Genomic DNA, 20460 nt, shown 5'->3' on the forward strand with positions numbered 1-20460 from the left:
CCTGTGTCCAGCGCTGCGTCAATGGCCTTGTGACAGAAATTGACTTTAACAATAAAAGGTGTGTTCCAAAATGAAGGAGAAGAATGGCGCTCCACATGTCCAAAGGAACCTGATGGATCTTCTCTGTGGCCACCCTGTGCCCCCAGGGGCCCCTGGGAGCCTTCCAAGGCCCTGAACTCCAAGTTGGTGACCTCAAAACCCCAATGGGGTCACATGTAGGGTTGTGGGGTGCTCATCCTGCTAAAATGAGAGAAATCTGTGAATTTGGCATCATTCAGGGGGTGGGCTTTGGGGGCGGGCTGAGCAAGGTACCTGAGACTGGCATAATAAGTAGCCATGTGCTTCCTGGGGCATGACAAATGCATATTAAGTAGCCATGTGCTGTAGTAGTACTGTCACAAAATGTCCCTGATATGAGGTAATGAAATGTGTTATATTTGTATAATAAAATATTTTAAAGGGGTCATATGATGCGATTTCATTTTTTACTTTCTCTTTAGAGTGTTACAAGCTAACATCATATAATAGTATTGTATAATATTCAAAATGATATTTCTTAAAACACTCCAATTTAAATTTCGTAAAATTCCTTTTTATACCATATGCATCAATGATATCAAGGACCCTTCTATTTTAACTCATTAAATCATATGATATTTCCGATATTTCAATGTATAATCAAATATTTAAAATCTATTAAACTGATTGTTATATTTAAAATGTATTTACATTTAAAATATTCAAATAATATTCTATTTAAAAATTATATTATTTTGGTTTAAAACACTCAATATTTGAATTTAATGTCAATTCCATAACATTTCTTGTTTATACTTTATGCATCAATGATATTCAGGACCCTTTATATTGTAAATCATTTAAATCATATTATATGTAAATATTTAAATGTATAATAAAATATTTAAAAATATATTAAAATCATTGTATTATATTTAAATTGTATTTTATTCTACTAAAGAATTATATAATTTTTACTTTAAAACTTAAGAGTTTTTTTATGAGTGCTTTGTCAATTTCATAAAATTTCTTGTTCATACCATATGCATAAATTATATATTTAAATATTTAAATGTATAATAAATTATTTTAAAATATATTAAATCAATTGTTGATTGTTGTTTTAAATAGTATCGTATTGTGTTATATTTCAATAGTATTGTGTTCATATTTAAAAAAAAAAAAACATATTCTTTTTTATTTAAACCACTTTGACTTCTATTAAATGTGGTATTCATTTCCAATCCTCCCTATCCATTAGTATTTCAATAAATGTAATTGAAAGTGAAATTAAATGAGAAATCATCATTGTAGTTTTCAAAAAATATATTAAAGGGGTCATATGATGCGATTTCAATTTTTCCTTAAAGGGGTCATATGTATAAGCAGGGTGCTTTTGGAAGTGCTTTTAAATTAATTTTAAACAGGTTCTTTATCTCTCGTATGCAACAAAATGACTGTGGTATTGTAAAATACATGAATTATACATGAAATATTTTTGATGTTTATCAGATTTTTTTTGAGTCACTCATTCTTGGTATACTGTAAGTACTGCACAAATATCTAATAAAGCAGAAATGTACACATACATTAGAAAAAGGAAAATATATGTTTATTTATATACATATATGAACTAAAACATTATATAATTTATTTATTATATATTATATCAAATTATTTATTCAAAACAAAATAAACATCTTTACAACATATAAATTGTGTCCTTGTCTATTTTGTCTCTCCTCTCTTAACTTCCTCCATCCACTGTGCCTTCCCAGAAGCCTTTGCACAGAAGTGGACACCCCGGAACTGGCTGTGGCCAAATTCTTTAGTCTTTGGCTGGCCACACTTTTGGCAGAGGAACTGCTGAGGTATTTGTCGTTTTTTAGGGTTCAAACCTTGAGCTGCAGCTGCTGCGGCTGCCTCTGCCAGCTTCTTTCGCTGCCACGCTGTGGTCCTGGGCACCCTCTTCTCGTCTGGTGCTGCAACTGGTACAGGTGCTCCTACAACAGGTATGGGCGTGGCAGGTGCTGCGGTAGATGTATTTGCAGCAGCAGGTACAGACGCAGAGGCAGGTATGGCAGAAGGGACTTGAGGTGCTGGTGTCAAACCCACTGGAGGAAGCTGGCCTCGAGAACGCGGTGCTGCCTGTCCGGAAGCATCCTGAGGTATTTCAAACTCAAAGGATGAGTGTCCATGCTGGATTGCTTCCGGTAGTTTTGGCAGTACCGGTGGGAGCTGTTCAGGGGCCACCAAAGGATGAAAACAGACGCAAACACGAACAATTAATTACTGAACCTACCACTGGGAGATAGTGAGCTGGTTTAGCTCAAAGAGCTTTAATTTTGTCTGAGCCATGATTCCGGGGCTGCCCAGGACTATGTCTCGGATCATCCTGTAATCCCTTAGGATGGCAGCCCATCGGTTTATCCGGACTCCGGCGATGGTCTTACCGGCAGGGTAAATTCGGCAGAGAGCCAGGCAGATGGCTTCCACTACTCGGCTTGTGCTGGGCCACTGAGCTGGTCCACCTTCACCAAGGAATCATCTGCAAAGTGAAAAAGGAGGAAAGTACAGTTAATCAGACTATTTGACAGATAGCGGTCAAACAAGTGGATCACCAAGGAAGCATCTGCAAAGTGAAAAAGGAGGAAAGTACAGTTAATCAGACTGTTTGACAGATAGCAGTCAAACAAGTGGATAACATTGGTAACGAGACTGGTTATGATTATAGCCAAGATACAAAGAACTTTCAAGAGAATCAAATGATAATAACTAACAAAGTAAGAAAAAAAACAGAAACCAGTACCTCTTCAGACTTTCAGTTCCAGGGGTCACATTGGTCTTCGAATGGCTGACCTTGAAGCGACCCTTCAGGACTCTGTCACGGTGGCGGGCGGGGGGCGGAATAGATGAGAGGGCCCTTGTCATGATCTGACAGGTTGTTCCACAGCATGACAATCTCATCCACCTTACTCTGAGTGACAAACCCCTGATGGCGCAGGTCAACCAGACTGTCGGCCAGCCTAATGACGTGGTCATAACCAGCTTGGCCATCTGGTCCCACACTCTCCATCTGTACATGAAAAGAAATTAATAAACTGCACTGTTATCAATGTCAAATAAACTTACCAAAATTAAAGGATTTTTTCAGTCAGTCAGCCATTCATTATTACAAAATAAACCCCAAATGAAATATCAACATCATCACACACACCATAAAATCTCAGTGTGTTTATGGATTAATTTACCTGGCTCTGAGTGGACGAGGCAGGAGAGGAAGACTCAGCTGCTGATGATGAGGACTGACCAGGAGGTTGTAGGGCCGCTGTCTGTTCCTGAGGGGGCTGCAGGTCATTGCCCTCGAGTTCCATAAATTCAATGGGCTCATCAAGGCACAGATCCTCAAACCCCTCATCACCCTCCAGATCACCCTGTAGGTCTTCATCCCGAATCCCATATGGAATGTCAGGATCTACACCTAGGTCTTCCTCAAACGCTCTGCTGGTTTGGGAATACAAGTATTCCACACCAATGAGCTCTCCTGTAGCAATACAGAGTGTATCACATAGATGTTTTAATAACACATGGGTTAAAAACAGCTAAATTAGAATGTCTGCGTGATCAATACCTGTGTATTCACCGGGGCTAATCCTGAGCCAGTTTCAGACCCAAAAGCTGCTGGCTCAGTGCATTACAGTACTGCAGCAGCTGGCCGCCATAGCAGATCTCCTCCCTGCTGGCACCTTCAACTGCAGCGAACCCCACGTGCCTCGTTCCACTGCACCAGTCCTTCCAACAGGTACATTTGAAAATGCAAGGCATTTGCACTTGTACCTAAAAACAAATTCAGAAATGATCACCATGAAAAAAAAAAAAAACATACAGTGCAAACACACAAATAAACAACAAACGCTATTTTTGAGTAATTCAAACCTGGCACGAAGCGATTCAAGTGCAGGTGGAACGACTCCAGGGATGTTGAGCCACGTGCACAGCGGTACACGGGTAGAATGACCCCATCCTTGGTCACCTGTCCCGTCTTCCTGTACAGCTGTACACCTGGCGGGTCCTGGATGCACTGTATGTGGCGCTGCTGGGTCCGCCAGATCTCCTGCATCCTCTCCTGGTCAAGGAGCTTGATGCCCATGGTGTCCGTAGCCCCAGCAAAGTCTTTAAGCAGCTTCTCAATTAGCTGCTCAGTCTCCTGGGCCCCTCGAGTGCGGCGGCGGCAATGCTTTGCCAGTTCTTAAGGGGTGGGCTGGCAGCCTGTCGACCGCTTGGCCTCCTTTAGCCTCTCCACATCCGAAGCATCCCATTGGAAGATGCAAGCGGTGAGGCGTTTCATGAAGGGGCCATAAAGCGGGTGGCTGTCTGTGGTCACTCCTACTGCAAACCTCCGCATTAAGTGCCACACGTCCAGCCTGACAATCAGCTGGTCCCACTCACTAAACATTGGTGCCGCCTTTCCTTTCCCGGTGGCAGAGCAACAGTCACGGTCCACATAGAGGACTTGGGGAGGAGCTTTTCCAGCTCTCCGGTAGCGCTCCACGAGTCCAGAGCACATGGGAAGCAGGCCGTCACCCTCTGCCTCAGTGAGGACACACATGAGGACCTGCCCAAACTCATTTCCGACATCTGTGACCCATGCCAGTTTCTTAGTGACTTGAAATAGGATGAAAAGAATTAATAATGTGGAAAGACCTGTCAGTTTACATTGAAAAAAATATCATTTTGTAACAGAAAAAAAAACACGAAAACAAAAGGGTGATGTAGCCTACACCTATCTCTACTAATGGTGATGTTATGCGCATGTGTCTTCTTACCTTTTTAGTGGAATCCATTTTCAGGATGGTTCCATAGTTAGAAGTCACCCTGGCCTTTAGTTCCGGCAGCCGTGTCAGTACGTCTTTGGCATAAACTGACAGCAGCCATGCCGGACAAGGCACAGGTACCATCTGAGGCAGCGAGACTGCTAGGGTCTGTGGCATAGTCCAGGAACTTCCCAATCACAGAGAGATAATGGGTTGTCTGGGCAATCCAATGCTCTCTGTGCCTGACGCACAGGTTCCGGTATGCAGAAGTTGCAATGTTCCCCAATGAGTGCCCCCGCATCCACCTCACAATCTCCTTATCACACGACAGCCTGCATGATAAAAAAAAATAAAGACCACAGATCAATATCAGATGAACATGAAAGACATTTTCTCATGTTAAAACCTAAAGCAAAAAACAAAACAGTGTGCCAACCTGTAGGTCAAAACCGCAGGAAACATTTCTCTGTGGACAGGATCGAGCTGTGACCAGCCTGCCAGCTTTTTTTTGCAGGACCGGCATTCAAGGTACTCTGTAGCCATGAAGTACCAGCCGCTGACATCCAAGACCCTCCTGACGGTCTTGTACATTCCGCACGCTGTCAGCGGGAAGCCAAGGCGGCGACAGTTGGCCTGTGAGCACAGCAGCCTGTATGACCACAAGCGGTAAGGGACCCACAGGAACAGCCTGGCATGATAGAAGCTGTCAGGTGATGAAGGAGGCTGTGTATACAGAGGACGGGGCCCAGGAGGATGCCACCAGAGACGCAAGTTTTTGGTCAGCGCCAGCCTCCCAGACTTGTCTCTGGTGAAAAGAGCCTTGCTGACCCACAAATGCTGCTCTTTGGGCAGGGTCTGTCTCCAGCCTTCAGGCAGCAACAGCTGTAAGGGGAAGAAAAAGAGAAATCGTGTTGGTGTTTTTTTCTGCTGCTGATTTTTGACCAACCATTTGAGCATTTTACTTACTTACTTCTGTGGGCAGAGGCCGCTGTTCTGGCGCAGCAGCTCTCGTTGCAGAGGGCAGAGGTTCTGGCTGACTGGACGGTTGAGTCACATCAGCTGCGTGGCATAAAAGGAAAAAGTAAATGAGATACATAGAAGTGGCGCCATCAGTGTTATTTACTATTACAAGATTAATACAATTACTACTACTACTGCTAGATATTAGTACTACTATTTAACATTAGTAGTATGTTAAGATTAGTGATTGCAGCTGTAGCCGCCCATTTAAAGATTGAAAACGATGTGATGACAATACAGAAAAAAAAACACGAAAACAAAAGGGTGATGTAGCCTACACCTATCTCTACTAATGGTGATGTTATGCGCATGTGTCTTCTTACCTTTTTAGTGGAATCCATTTTCAGGATGGTTCCATAGATAGAAGTCACCCTGCCTTTAGTTCCGGCAGCCGTGTCAGTACGTCTTTGGCATAAACTGACAGCAGCCATGCCGGACAAGGCACAGGTACCATCTGAGGCAGCGAGACTGCTAGGGTCTGTGGCATAGTCCGGGAACTTCCCAATCACAGAGAGATAATGGGTTGTCTGGGCAATCCAATGCTCTCTGTGCCTGACGCACAGGTTCCGGTATGCAGAAGTTGCAATGTTCCCCAATGAGTGCCCCCGCATCCACCTCACAATCTCCTTATCACACGACAGCCTGCATGATAAATAAAGACCACAGATCAATATCAGATGAGCATGAAAGACAATTTCTCATGTTAAAACAAAACAAAAAACAAAACCGTGTGCCAACCTGTAGGTCAAAACCGCAGGAAACATTTCCCTGTGGACAGGATCGAGCTGGTTAAGAATATCCTGTGACCAGCCTGCCAGCTTTTTTTTGCAGGACCGGCATTCAAGGTACTCTGTAGCCATGAAGTACCAGCCGCTGACATCCAAGACCCTCCTGACGGTCTTGTACATTCCGCATGCTGTCAGCGGGAAGCCAAGATGGTGACAGTTGGGCTGTGAGCACAGCAGTCTGTATGACCACAAGCGGTAAGGGACCCACAGGAACAGCCTGGCATGATAGAAGCTGTCAGGTGATGAAGGAGGCTGTGTATACAGAGGACGGGGCCCAGGAGGATGCCACCAGAGACGCAAGTTTTTGGTCAGCGCCAGCCTCCCAGACTTGTCTCTGGTGAAAAGAGCCTTGCTGACCCACAAATGCTGCTCTTTGGGCAGGGTCTGTCTCCAGCCTTCAGGCAGCAACAGCTGTAAGGGGAAGAAAAAGAGAAATCGTGTTGGTGTTTTTTTCTGCTGCTGATTTTTGACTAACCATTTGAGCAGTTTACTTACTTCTTCTGTGGGCAGAGGCCGCTGTTCTGGCGCAGCAGCTCTCGTTGCAGAGGGCAGAGGTTCTGGTTGACTGGATGGTTGAGTCACATCAGCTGCGTGGCATAAAAGGAAAAAGTAAATGAGATACATAGAAGTGGCGCCATCAGTGTTATTTACTATTACAAGATTAATACAATTACTACTACTACTGCTAGATATTAGTACTACTATTTAACATTAGTAGTATGTTAAGATTAGTGATTGCAGCTGTAGCCGCCCATTTAAAGATTGAAAACGATGTGATGACAATAAGATGATGACAAACATAAATGTGCGGTGATAAAAAGATAGATGCTCAAAGCTGAGCAGGGTGGTAAAATCGCAGCGGTGTTGGAAAAAAGCCATAAAGTGTAAAAAGATGTCATTAAATTTGACTAAAAGCAGAAAAAGGACAAAGAAAGCCACGTTAGCCCGCACGACCAGAAGGTGTAGTACACCTCCTACCTTACTGTTTCCAAAACCATCCATCTGAAGGCTGATAATACATAATAACAAAACAGGTTATATAATGTTCAAAAGCACGGTTTTCTTAAATTAAACCACAAATGTAATCCCACTAAAGAGAAGGTAATGCTCACCTGGAACATCTACATGTGCCGCTGCAGCAAGCAGATCTTCATCAGATGGTTCCTCTGCGGAAGCTGAGCTGGAGGTGGCCACTGTTAATATCAGGATGAACGGTGTTAATGAAGTCACATTTATTTATATAGTGCTTAACAGAATACAGATTGTTTCAAAACAGCTTTACAGTATGCAAAATACTGCAGAAATCATTAAACATGAGACAAATTCAAACTCTGCTTTAAAGCATCTCTAAAAAGACTATCAGCTCAGCTCAAGTCAAGATTCAGTTCCCGTTGCTGCCACGCGAGCGATGGCCTCCTCCTTCACCCTTGCAGCAGGCCATGAGCGTCCCGGGGTGGGATTTTTCCTGTAGGCAGTAGCAAGAGCCGCTGCCTCAGGAGAGGGTTTAAGGGTGAGCTCACCGGAGGCCTCCCTGCGGAACTGGGCACTGTAATCCATCTTCTACAAGACACAAAAGAAACAAATGACACAGTGCTGTTAAAACACACAAATACACTTTTCAGATCTACAGTAGTGGCCAAAAGTGATGTCCAAGGGGACATTTGCACAATATTTGCTTTTATTGACCCTACAAGTTTAATTAAACCATCAAAATATAAGGAATATGTTGGTTAAGGTATTTAATTCATTAATTGGCAAAAAGGGGCTAATTTTATCACAAAATATGGGTTTTATTTCACTATGCCACTACAGTATCTGTTAGAACTTAAAATTGGACAAGCATAAATGCATAACAACATCTGAATAAAAATTTTATTTTTTTTAAATAAATAGATAAATAAATTTTAGTGAAGACACTGTTTTTTTTGGATCTACAATCAATTCAAAATCTCTTATCTACTCAAAAAGAGCAAAAGATCAAAGGCCAGACAGGTCACACAGACACCTGTGCATGGCCCTGCAAAGCTTTGCTGTCTGTCCCCCATCCCCCATCCACAGGGCAAAGCTGGGGGTCGTTTTCACACCCTGCTGTTACCTCACTTTTGCAAAGTATAACTGTACAAAAAAGCATGCATGTATATAACCTCCCAGTTATGCTTTCAGATATATATGCAGATATGCAGTGGTGACAACGTGTTAAATAACACAATAACCACGAAACTACCGACGCTTTACTACGGCATTGGTATTTTAAACGATTATATGGTAAAAGCACGGTAAATGAGTTTACATCACTTCACAGGTACAGTACAGGCGAACCACACGAAAATTAAGCAAAACGTGGTAAAATCATGCGCGCTTACCTCTTCAAATCCAAACAGATATATATGCAGATATGCAGTGGTGACAACGTGTTGAATAACACAATAACCACGAAACTACCGACGCTTTACTACGGCATTGGTATTTTAAACACGATAGTTGTGGTAAAAGCACGGTAAATGAGTTTACATCACTTCACAGGTACAGTACAGGCAAACCACATGAAAATTAAGCAAAACGTGGTAAAATCATGCGCTCTTACCTCTTCAAATCCAAAAAATGAACGAATGTCAGCAAATGATGATTATGAATGACAACGACCGATCGCTTTCAAAAAGGCACTGAATGGTACTGACGTCACCCGCGCCTTCAATGCAAGGTGGTCCCGCCCACAGGCCAATCGGGATGCAGGAAAAAGTGGAACTTTCGTGAAGGACCAACAGCAGGCTACTGCAGTTGCCATGCATATGCAGGCCATGACCATATCGGGAAGCTCGCTAAGTGGAACAGAGCTCCGACCAATGGCGAGCCAGACGACGGGCCAATCAGGATGCAGGAAAAGTGGAACAGTGGGACAGATGTGGAACCGAAGATCGGCTCGCACGGGGCGCAAGGACAAGCGACTCAGGCCAGGACACAAGATAAGGTGAAGGAAGAAAATTATCTTCTGGAGGGAGGATTGCCTCGGTGAAACGTCCTCCCTGCCCTGAAGTTTACCTTCTGCCGAACAGAATTTTGCTTTTGCTCCTCTATTTCTGCGTATGTTGTGGCTTTAGCCTCCTCCCTAGGGATCTGTGGCTCAATCGAAACTGAACTTGTCTGTTTGTCAGTGGCTGGAAAAGGCATAGTCTGTTGCGCAAAGTTGCAGTTGGGACAGTTTCTAGATGTGAAACCAGGAGCAGAACATTTGAAACAATAAGTCTCCCGCATGTTTTTGCTTTTCTGTATCACTGGTTCGTTACGGCTGTCAGGGCCGAGAGTGGAGTGCAGCTCGTGGGCACACATCAAGAGGTCTATGACTGAAGAAATTTGCGTGCCGTACAAAGCAACTCTGTAGCGCTCAAGCGCATGCTTGCAGATAAGATCAATCTGTTCCTGTTCTGGTGGTGGTGACTTAAGTTTCTTGAATTCAGATAACAAGTGTGCAACAAACGTTGGAAATGGTTCTCCTTGAGCTTGAACGCGGTCAAGAATAGCTCTCCAGACATGCTCTTGGTTATCCGAAGGAAGAAATACAGTCTTGAACAGGGTGCAGAACTGCGTCCAAGATGTAACGTGTGAACTCTGTACTGTAAACCCCTTCCTGGGCTCTTTAGCTAAGAAACGTGGTAATTCAAGCTAAATTTGAGCATCACTGACACCCAAAGAAGTTCTGTAGGTATCCACGAGAACAGACCAGTCATCAGGTTGAACTTTTCCATCATTCACAAACACTGGGGGTTCCAGTCTCGATTGATGCAAGACTGAAGCCAAGGTTCTGGTTGCATTGTTCAATTCAAAAGAACTTTGAGCCAGGCCAAACGCATTTTCCGTTCCGGTGTTCATTTCCCTCTCAAAGGAGTAAAGTCCGTGTTTTTGACCAGTTTGTGCTTGAGCGTATGGGGTTGATGAAGCAACAGGCCTGACTTGTAAAGGCAATTGGTGTGAAGCAGGTATATGCAAGTTTTGTGTGCAATGGTCAATAAAACCTCTCTGTAGATCAAGAGACTCACTCAGGCATTTCCGCAGCATTGCTACTTCCTCCTTCAATGACTCAACCTGCATCTCCAGGCGATCCGCTGATGCTGGCACTCTCCGCCTGGGTGGATACTCAAAGCATGCAGATCGGTCAGTTAAGTCAGTCTCGTCATCAACACGTCTGTTCATTGCAACAAAATCAGTTTGTGTCAGAGCAATATGAAATACAAAACAATAAATCAGAGCAATGATAATTTCTATAAATTAATTTAATAAAATTTAATAAAAAACAAAAATTTTCACTTGCATTAATTTCCTGTACGTGAGTAATATAGCAACAACTGAACTATAAACAGCTGGATACCTTTTGAGAAAAAACTAACCATATAGGCTAATAAGAAATGTGGCATGTGCAAAAAAAATCTTTTTTTTTTTTAAACAGTGACAACAGTTCAATATCACCAACTTCAAACAGAGTCCAATAAATTCCTTCCGATTTCTTTTCAGAGTTTTTTTTTTTTTCAGGTCCTTCGATAAGCACACATAATGAGAGTGTGAGGAATTATACCAACCTACAACTTAAAATGTAAAACAAGCCCAGGAAAAATCCAGTGCAAAAACAAAACAAACAAAAAAACGTTTCTCAAGTTCAATTCAACCAGTTCACCACACGCAGTTCCAGCGAATGAACACAATGAACGTAGAAACCAGGTCTGAATCCCTGAAACAGTCAAAGTTCACAAATAGTCAAATTCATGATTACCTCAACGAACCACAATCCTACGTGCAAATTAAATCCACGGGAATGTGTAGAAATATCCGCTGCATCAGCCACACAAAATGTCCGCTACAACGTCGGGCCATTCACGCTATACCCATTGGAATAGGCCTCGAGCAGACTCACGCATGTCGGCGTGGAAGATTACAGCATTTTCGGCGTCACTTGTCAAAACCGGTTCTGCATCAGTGCAAACCGCTCCATAAATCCAAGGCCAGGGATAAAATGTTCGGGTGCCACTTGTAACGCAGTGTGTACGGAACAAATAGGGATAGCTCACTTAGCTTGAGTTACTGATACCAGACAGACTTCACGAAGGCGATTGACATTTCACAACTGGCGCTTTATTCCCCATGGAACTCGTGTAACTGTCTGTCACAAACGTTGTGCCATCCACACCGTTACTTAATAAAGAAAATAACTTTAAAGGAGCAACAGAAAAACAGAAACAACTCACATACATGCGGCGCTCGAATCGCACATACAATGCAGATCGACAGTTCAAACGGGAGCGCGCAGCTCCTAAAGGGGCCACACCATATTTCTACTCGTTACACTATACTATTTCCAAACCAAAAAATTGGGCTCTATATATTTTTTAATCAGTTTTATTGCGAGGAACATGACACAATCTAACATTATGATTACATGAAATTAGATTATACTATTATAAAAATACAGATTTGTGAGCATTAGCAGTATTGAAGGTGTCAGAATAAACACAAAACACACTGAGCTCCTGTAGCAACTCTGGAGAAGCTGCACCGACTGAGTCAGCTGACTGCTCTCGAATAGCTCTTGCTGTAATTATATGGCATATGTCACAGTGATGTGGCATAAGTGCCGTGTCAAGTCGGACAAAATTTCTGACCAGCATGCACTGCTTCATGTCAGATGCTAATCGGTGTGTGCAGTGTTGCACAAAATCGAACACACCTTTAATCTTATTAGTCACATGGTCTCTAATGTTGCTTTTCCACTGCATGGTACGGCACGATACGGCTCGCTTTTGGGGGGTTTTCCACTGTGTATAGTACCTGGTACCTGGTACTTTTTTCAGTACCACCTCAGCTGAGGTTCCAAGCGAGCCGTACCGTTACCAAAATGTGACGTGTAAACCCTGCTGATCACTGATTTGCCAGAGAGAATCGCCACTACCTGTGTCATTGAACATGAGACACTAGACCTGCTAGAATAAATAAGCACAGCCAGCGAGAATCGAGTGCAACTTTTTTTTGAACGAACGCAACGCTTTCAAACGAGCGCACCTTTTTTAAACAACAAAATAATGGCTGTTTCGTGGTCTGTTGAGGAAGTACAGTCGTTCCTCTCGTTGATAGCCGAGGAGCGGATCCAGCGAGAGCTTGATGGGATGACACAGAATGAAAACGTTTTTCAGGAGGTCGTAGCAGTAGAGGCGGTGCAACTATAACGACATGTCTATAATATAAACTGCAGCAGACTGAGCCGAGCTGTACCATGCAGTGGAAAAGCGCCATAACTTTCCTTTTACTTCAAATAGCGAAAATTTAAATTGCAAACATTGTTAAACCACAGGTTATTGTAGGCTGTAAAGTTTCAAATCCTGTCACAGAGACTGTTGAATGTGTCATGAAAGGTATACTGGTGCTCGTTGTTGTATTTTATTTTAATACGCAGTTGCAATGTATGCAATTACCATTATTACCATTTAAAGTGAAATGATTCCAGATGTAACTACGGCTACCACTGGCTGTGGTATGGCAACACACGTTTGCACAAATTAATATTTTTTTTACATGAATATTAGGACAGCTGTGAAGCATAAGGCTATCTTTACATTAATAAATATTTGGTTAGCAGGGAAATATTACATTGCGATCTTGGAAACATTTGGATTAATGCCGAATTAATGAGGTACATGATCGAGCCCATAAATGTAAATTAAGACATACGTGGCTTTGTTCTGCTGTGTGGTTTGGTCACTCAAATTTCAATGAATTTAACAATAGTAATAAACAACATAGTAATTTGTTCCCTGTTTATTTTGACATGCCGTATAAATGTTTTGAATCACACATTTATATGTAGATGTCACTTCGAAAATTTTTCAGCGTGTAACTGGCCGTCGATCCTGTTCGCATAAAAAACAATACCTTAATTCAGTGGATTATAGCTATATAGCCATGAAAGTGCGAAAGACCGCTCAATTTACAATCACTAAACAGCTGTCACTCGTCTCAGTTTGCAATCTCACAAAGTTCCATTAAAATCAATAAAGTTATCTGCACTGCATAATGAATCTCTTACGTTGTGTCATTGTTTGTTAATGAGAGGATTCGCAAAACAAAAACTTTGGCATTTTGAGAGGTGAGTAGATTTTAACTTTAAACACCTCTGATTGGCCATTGCATTCAAGAGCTCAACTAACATGTCTCTGATTGGCTACATTTCTCACCGCTGCAAAAACACGCTGTAAATAGGAACTTTTCACATTCTCCAGAGCTCAAACTCAAAAACGCAATAGAGCATTTGGTAAATCTGTTTCGCCAATAATATTTTATCTTCACAGTATCAACTGTACTGATAACTGAGGCTTTTGTTTCAGAGTGCTTATATTTTAATTTAACTTTGTGATGTATTTTTCACCCATGTTTTATTTTTTTTACAAAAAATGTGTGATCAAACATTAATTGGCGGACCCCCAGTTGAAGACTCTTGTCCTAAAGAAAGTTAATTGTTAGCAATATGGTGAAGCGCAGCGGTACTCAACTCTGGCCCTCGAGGTCCCCTTTCCTGCAATAGTTTAGCTCCAGCCTTGATAAAACTCACCTGCCATTAACTTTCTTGTAATAAAGAAGACCTTCATTAGCATGTACAGGTGTGTTTGATTAGGGTTGGAGATAAACTCTGCTGGAAAGGGGGTTTCAACTTCAACTGGAGTTGAGAACTTCAGAAAATTCTGGCAGGTGTATTGGGGCAAGTTGGAGCTTAATTCTGTAAGACAACCGGCCCTCCAGAGCAGGTTTAGACACCCCTGGTATAGGATCTAGCATACATGTTGTTGGTTTTCATGGATTATATCTAAATGTTTTGATATCTGTTGTCTTGTGCTAATGAAACTGCTGTTAACTTTTATTTGTTTGCTTTTTCACCCTAGACCTAATGGCACCGAAAGAGGAGAAAGAAGTACTCAATGAAACTGAAGAGGAAGATCAATATGAGAATCTTCGAAAGACAGGAACTAGAAGTTTCGCTCAACAGGGAAACCCTAAAGTTCACACTGGGGATATCCAGCCCTTTTACCTGCCAACAGTGTGGAAACAGTTTCTCTCATGAAGTAAGTCTTGAGAGGCACATAAAAATTCACACTGAAGAAAAGCCTTTCATATGCCCTCAGTGTGGAAAACGTTTCACTAAAAAAGAAAACTTTAACAGGCACCTTTTTTTTTTTTAAACAGTGACAACAGTTCAATATCACCAAACTTCAAACAGAGTCCAATAAATTCCTTCCGAATTCTTTTCAGTTTTTTTTTTTTTCAGGTCCTTCGATAAGCACACATAATGAGAGTGTGAGGAATTATACCAACCTACAACTTAAAATGTAAAACAAGCCCAGGAAAAATCCAGTGCAAAAACAAAACAAACAAAAAAACGTTTCTCAAGTTCAATTCAACCAGTTCACCACACGCAGTTCCAGCGAATGAACACAATGAACGTAGAAACCAGGTCTGAATCCCTGAAACAGTCAAAGTTCACAAATAGTCAAATTCATGATTACCTCAACGAACCACAATCCTACGCGCAAATTAAATCCACGGGAATGTGAAGAAATATCCGCTGCGTCAGCCACACAAAATGTCCGCTACAGCGTCGGGCCGTTCACGCTATACCCACTGGAATAGGCCTCGAGCAGACTCATGAATGTCGGCGAGGAAGATTACAGCATTTTCGGCGTCACTTGTCAAAACCGGTTCTGCATCAGTGCAAACCGCTCCATAAATCCAAGGCCAGGGATAAAATGTTCGGGTGCCACTTGTAACGCGGTGTGTACGGAACAAATAGGGATAGCTCACTTAGCTTGAGTTACTGATACCAGACAGACTTCACGAAGGCGATTGACATTTCACAACTGGCGCTTTATTCCCCATGGAACTCGTGTAACTGTCCGTCACAAACGTTGTGCCATCCACACCGTTACTTAATAAAGAAAATAACTTTAAAGGAGCAACAGAAAAACAGAAACAACTCACATACATGCGGCGCTCGAATCGCACATACAATGCAGATCGACAGTTCAAACGGGAGCGCGCAGCTCCTAAAGGGGCCACACCATATTTCTACTCGTTACACTATACTATTTCCAAACCAAAAAATTGGGCTCTATATATTTTTTAATCAGTTTTATTGCGAGGAACATGACACAATCTAACATTATGATTACATGAAATTAGATTATACTATTATAAAAATACAGATTTGTGAGCATTAGCAGTATTGAAGGTGTCAGAATAAACACAAAACACACTGAGCTCCTGTAGCAACTCTGGAGAAGCTGCACCGACTGAGTCAGCTGACTGCTCTCGAATAGCTCTTGCTGTAATTATATGGCATATGTCACAGTGATGTGGCATAAGTGCCGTGTCAAGTCGGACAAAATTTCTGACCAGCATGCACTGCTTCATGTCAGATGCTAATCGGTGTGTGCAGTGTTGCACAAAATCGAACACACCTTTAATCTTATTAGTCACATGGTCTCTAATGTTGCTTTTCCACTGCATGGTACGGCACGATACGGCTCGCTTTTGGGGGGTTTTCCACTGTGTATAGTACCTGGTACCTGGTACTTTTTTCAGTACCACCTCAGCTGAGGTTCCAAGCGAGCCGTACCGTTACCAAAATGTGACGTGTAAACCCTGCTGATCACTGATTTGCCAGAGAGAATCGCCACTACCTGTGTCATTGAACATGAGACACTAGACCTGCTAGAATAAATAAGCACAGCCAGCGAGAATCGAGTGCAACATTTTTTTGAACGAACGCAACGCTTTCAAACGAGCGCACCTTTTTTAAACAACAAAATAATGGCTGTTTCGTGGTCTGTTGAGGAAGTACAGTCGTTCCTCTCGTTGATAGCCGAGGAGCGGATCCAGCGAGAGCTTGATGGGATGACACAGAATGAAAACGTTTTTCAGGAGGTCGTAGCAGTAGAGGCGGTGCAACTATAACGACATGTCTATAATATAAACTGCAGCAGACTGAGCCGAGCTGTACCATGCAGTGGAAAAGCGCCATAACTTTCCTTTTACTTCAAATAGCGAAAATTTAAATTGCAAACATTGTTAAACCACAGGTTATTGTAGGCTGTAAAGTTTCAAATCCTGTCACAGAGACTGTTGAATGTGTCATGAAAGGTATACTGGTGCTCGTTGTTGTATTTTATTTTAATACGCAGTTGCAATGTATGCAATTACCATTATTACCATTTAAAGTGAAATGATTCCAGATGTAACTACGGCTACCACTGGCTGTGGTATGGCAACACACGTTTGCACAAATTAATATTTTTTTTACATGAATATTAGGACAGCTGTGAAGCATAAGGCTATCTTTACATTAATAAATATTTGGTTAGCAGGGAAATATTACATTGCGATCTTGGAAACATTTGGATTAATGCCGAATTAATGAGGTACATGATCGAGCCCATAAATGTAAATTAAGACATACGTGGCTTTGTTCTGCTGTGTGGTTTGGTCACTCAAATTTCAATGAATTTAACAATAGTAATAAACAACATAGTAATTTGTTCCCTGTTTATTTTGACATGCCGTATAAATGTTTTGAATCACACATTTATATGTAGATGTCACTTCGAAAATTTTTCAGCGTGTAACTGGCCGTCGATCCTGTTCGCATAAAAAACAATACCTTAATTCAGTGGATTATAGCTATATAGCCATGAAAGTGCGAAAGACCGCTCAATTTACAATCACTAAACAGCTGTCACTCGTCTCAGTTTGCAATCTCACAAAGTTCCATTAAAATCAATAAAGTTATCTGCACTGCATAATGAATCTCTTACGTTGTGTCATTGTTTGTTAATGAGAGGATTCGCAAAACAAAAACTTTGGCATTTTGAGAGGTGAGTAGATTTTAACTTTAAACACCTCTGATTGGCCATTGCATTCAAGAGCTCAACTAACATGTCTCTGATTGGCTACATTTCTCACCGCTGCAAAAACACGCTGTAAATAGGAACTTTTCACATTCTCCAGAGCTCAAACTCAAAAACGCAATAGAGCATTTGGTAAATCTGTTTCGCCAATAATATTTTATCTTCACAGTATCAACTGTACTGATAACTGAGGCTTTTGTTTCAGAGTGCTTATATTTTAATTTAACTTTGTGATGTATTTTTCACCCATGTTTTATTTTTTTTACAAAAAATGTGTGATCAAACATTAATTGGCGGACCCCCAGTTGAAGACTCTTGTCCTAAAGAAAGTTAATTGTTAGCAATATGGTGAAGCGCAGCGGTACTCAACTCTGGCCCTCGAGGTCCCCTTTCCTGCAATAGTTTAGCTCCAGCCTTGATAAAACTCACCTGCCATTAACTTTCTTGTAATAAAGAAGACCTTCATTAGCATGTACAGGTGTGTTTGATTAGGGTTGGAGATAAACTCTGCTGGAAAGGGGGTTTCAACTTCAACTGGAGTTGAGAACTTCAGAAAATTCTGGCAGGTGTATTGGGGCAAGTTGGAGCTTAATTCTGTAAGACAACCGGCCCTCCAGAGCAGGTTTAGACACCCCTGGTATAGGATCTAGCATACATGTTGTTGGTTTTCATGGATTATATCTAAATGTTTTGATATCTGTTGTCTTGTGCTAATGAAACTGCTGTTAACTTTTATTTGTTTGCTTTTTCACCCTAGACCTAATGGCACCGAAAGAGGAGAAAGAAGTACTCAATGAAACTGAAGAGGAAGATCAATATGAGAATCTTCGAAAGACAGGAACTAGAAGTTTCGCTCAACAGGGAAACCCTAAAGTTCACACTGGGGATATCCAGCCCTTTTACCTGCCAACAGTGTGGAAACAGTTTCTCTCATGAAGTAAGTCTTGAGAGGCACATAAAAATTCACACTGAAGAAAAGCCTTTCATATGCCCTCAGTGTGGAAAACGTTTCACTAAAAAAGAAAACTTTAACAGGCACATGAGGACTCACACTGAAGAGAAGCTTTACACATGCAAACAGTGTGGAGTATGTTTTGCTCAACATGGACACCTTGAAATCCACATGAGATTTCATATGGGGGAGAGCCCTTTTACTTGCTTTACAAGTTAAACTTTTTCCACACTGTTTGCAAGTCTTGACAGTCGCATAAAAATTCACACTGGAGAAAAGCATTTCACATTCCCTCAGTGTGGAAAAAGTTTCAATCTACGAGGAAACCTTAAAGCCCACATGAGAATACACACTAGACAGAGTGCCTTCATCTGCCAACAGTGTGGAAAGAGTTTCACTCATAGGAAGTCTTAACGGGCACATGAGAACTCACACTGGAGAGTAACCTTTCACATGCCAACAGTGTGGAGCCCATTTTGGTTAATATGGAAACCTTAAACTCCACATGAGAATCCACACTGGAGAGAAGCCTTACAGTGTGTAATAAATTAAACTCAAATCCTTAACAGGCATATGGGAATTCACACTGGAGAGAGCTCAGTTACCTGCCAACAGTGTAGAAATGTTTCAACCAGTGTTAGCTGAATTGACCTCGTTTTAAATTGATGAATGTCAGACTGTTACTGACCTGAACGGTCTTGAACTAAATAATGACAATATTGTGTTTTAGAGGATCTTAATTGTCTCCATAGAGATGCCATTATTGATTGTTATTTTCTTGTTTATCTCTGTGAAGCTGCTTTGATGCGATCCATATTGTATGAAGCGCTATAGAATAAAGGTGACGTGACATAAGAGTTCACACTGGAGAGAATTATTTTACCAACCCTCAAGATTGTGATTTACTCAGTTATTTTCATTCTTCTCTTAGGCGTAAAGAGAAGTTGAAAATACCTGAGCAGCCCACCCATGCTGCTGGGAGTTGAATGTAGATGAATATGTAATTATGTGCTGCATGTTTTCTTCTCAATAACAAAAAGAAATAATAAAATAAAATAATAATAATAATTACAGTGGTGAGAGGTACAAGTAGCCCCTTAACCAGAACTGTACCGCCAACGGACAATCATGTATATCAATTATTCTATTACTCTTCATAAATTATATAACATTTGAAAGCTGAAAACCTTAAGATTTGTCCTTTGAAGTTGATTACTCTATACATTATAATGCAAGTAATACTTTAAAAGTGGAAAAAAGCAGGCAAACTAACCAAAGTAGTAATGCAGGACTGAATTCAATTGTTAAATAACCATTTAACAAATTATATAATAATGTATCATTACTGCTTAGCTAAAAAATTTAAAATTCAGCATTTAAAGCATGCCATAAGGTAGGGCTGGGTGATATGGCCAAAAAAATCACATGTCTGTATGGGGTTTGAGCTGAAATTGCACAATGTTATATCTCGAGAAGCAGGGTTGGAGACCCCTCGTCTGTGCTAAATATTATGTGCAAAAAAGGGGGTCAAAGCTGTAAGGGTGGTTTCCCTACAGTGGTTCAGGCTGTAGGATTGGCAAAGGACTAAAGAAACGTTAACAGCACCATGGTACAAAACTGTACATTTCTTGTCTATTACCACCCACTGCCACTTATATCAATGACGGAAATAAGCACAATTAGAATAGCAAAATATGTGGGAGAGCGTTACTATTAAGTAACTATATTGTATTTCAATAGGTAGCACTTCAAAGTTAAAGGGTTAGTTCACCCAAAAATAAAAATTAGGCTGCGTTTAAAAATTAGGCTGCGTTTCCGCGTGCATCACTTCTGAGTGGCGCATGCGCAAAGCTGACCTCATACGTCATCCTCCCGGATCTGCTTCCGTGTACAACAGTGAGCGCAAGCTACATTAAAGTGATTATTACGTTTTG

The 20460-nt window shown here is 41.4% G+C and overlaps 1 pseudogene; it reads right to left on the reverse strand.

Annotated features, from left to right (window-relative positions):
* Positions 1 to 1746: 1746 nt before the first annotated feature.
* Positions 1747 to 7264, reverse strand: LOC107757737 (uncharacterized; annotated as a pseudogene).
* Positions 7265 to 20460: the final 13196 nt, after the last annotated feature.

This window comes from Sinocyclocheilus rhinocerous, unplaced genomic scaffold (genome assembly GCF_001515625.1).
Source record: "Sinocyclocheilus rhinocerous isolate Xijiao unplaced genomic scaffold, SAMN03320098_v1.1 scaffold4429, whole genome shotgun sequence".
NCBI classification, from domain to species: domain Eukaryota; kingdom Metazoa; phylum Chordata; class Actinopteri; order Cypriniformes; family Cyprinidae; genus Sinocyclocheilus; species Sinocyclocheilus rhinocerous.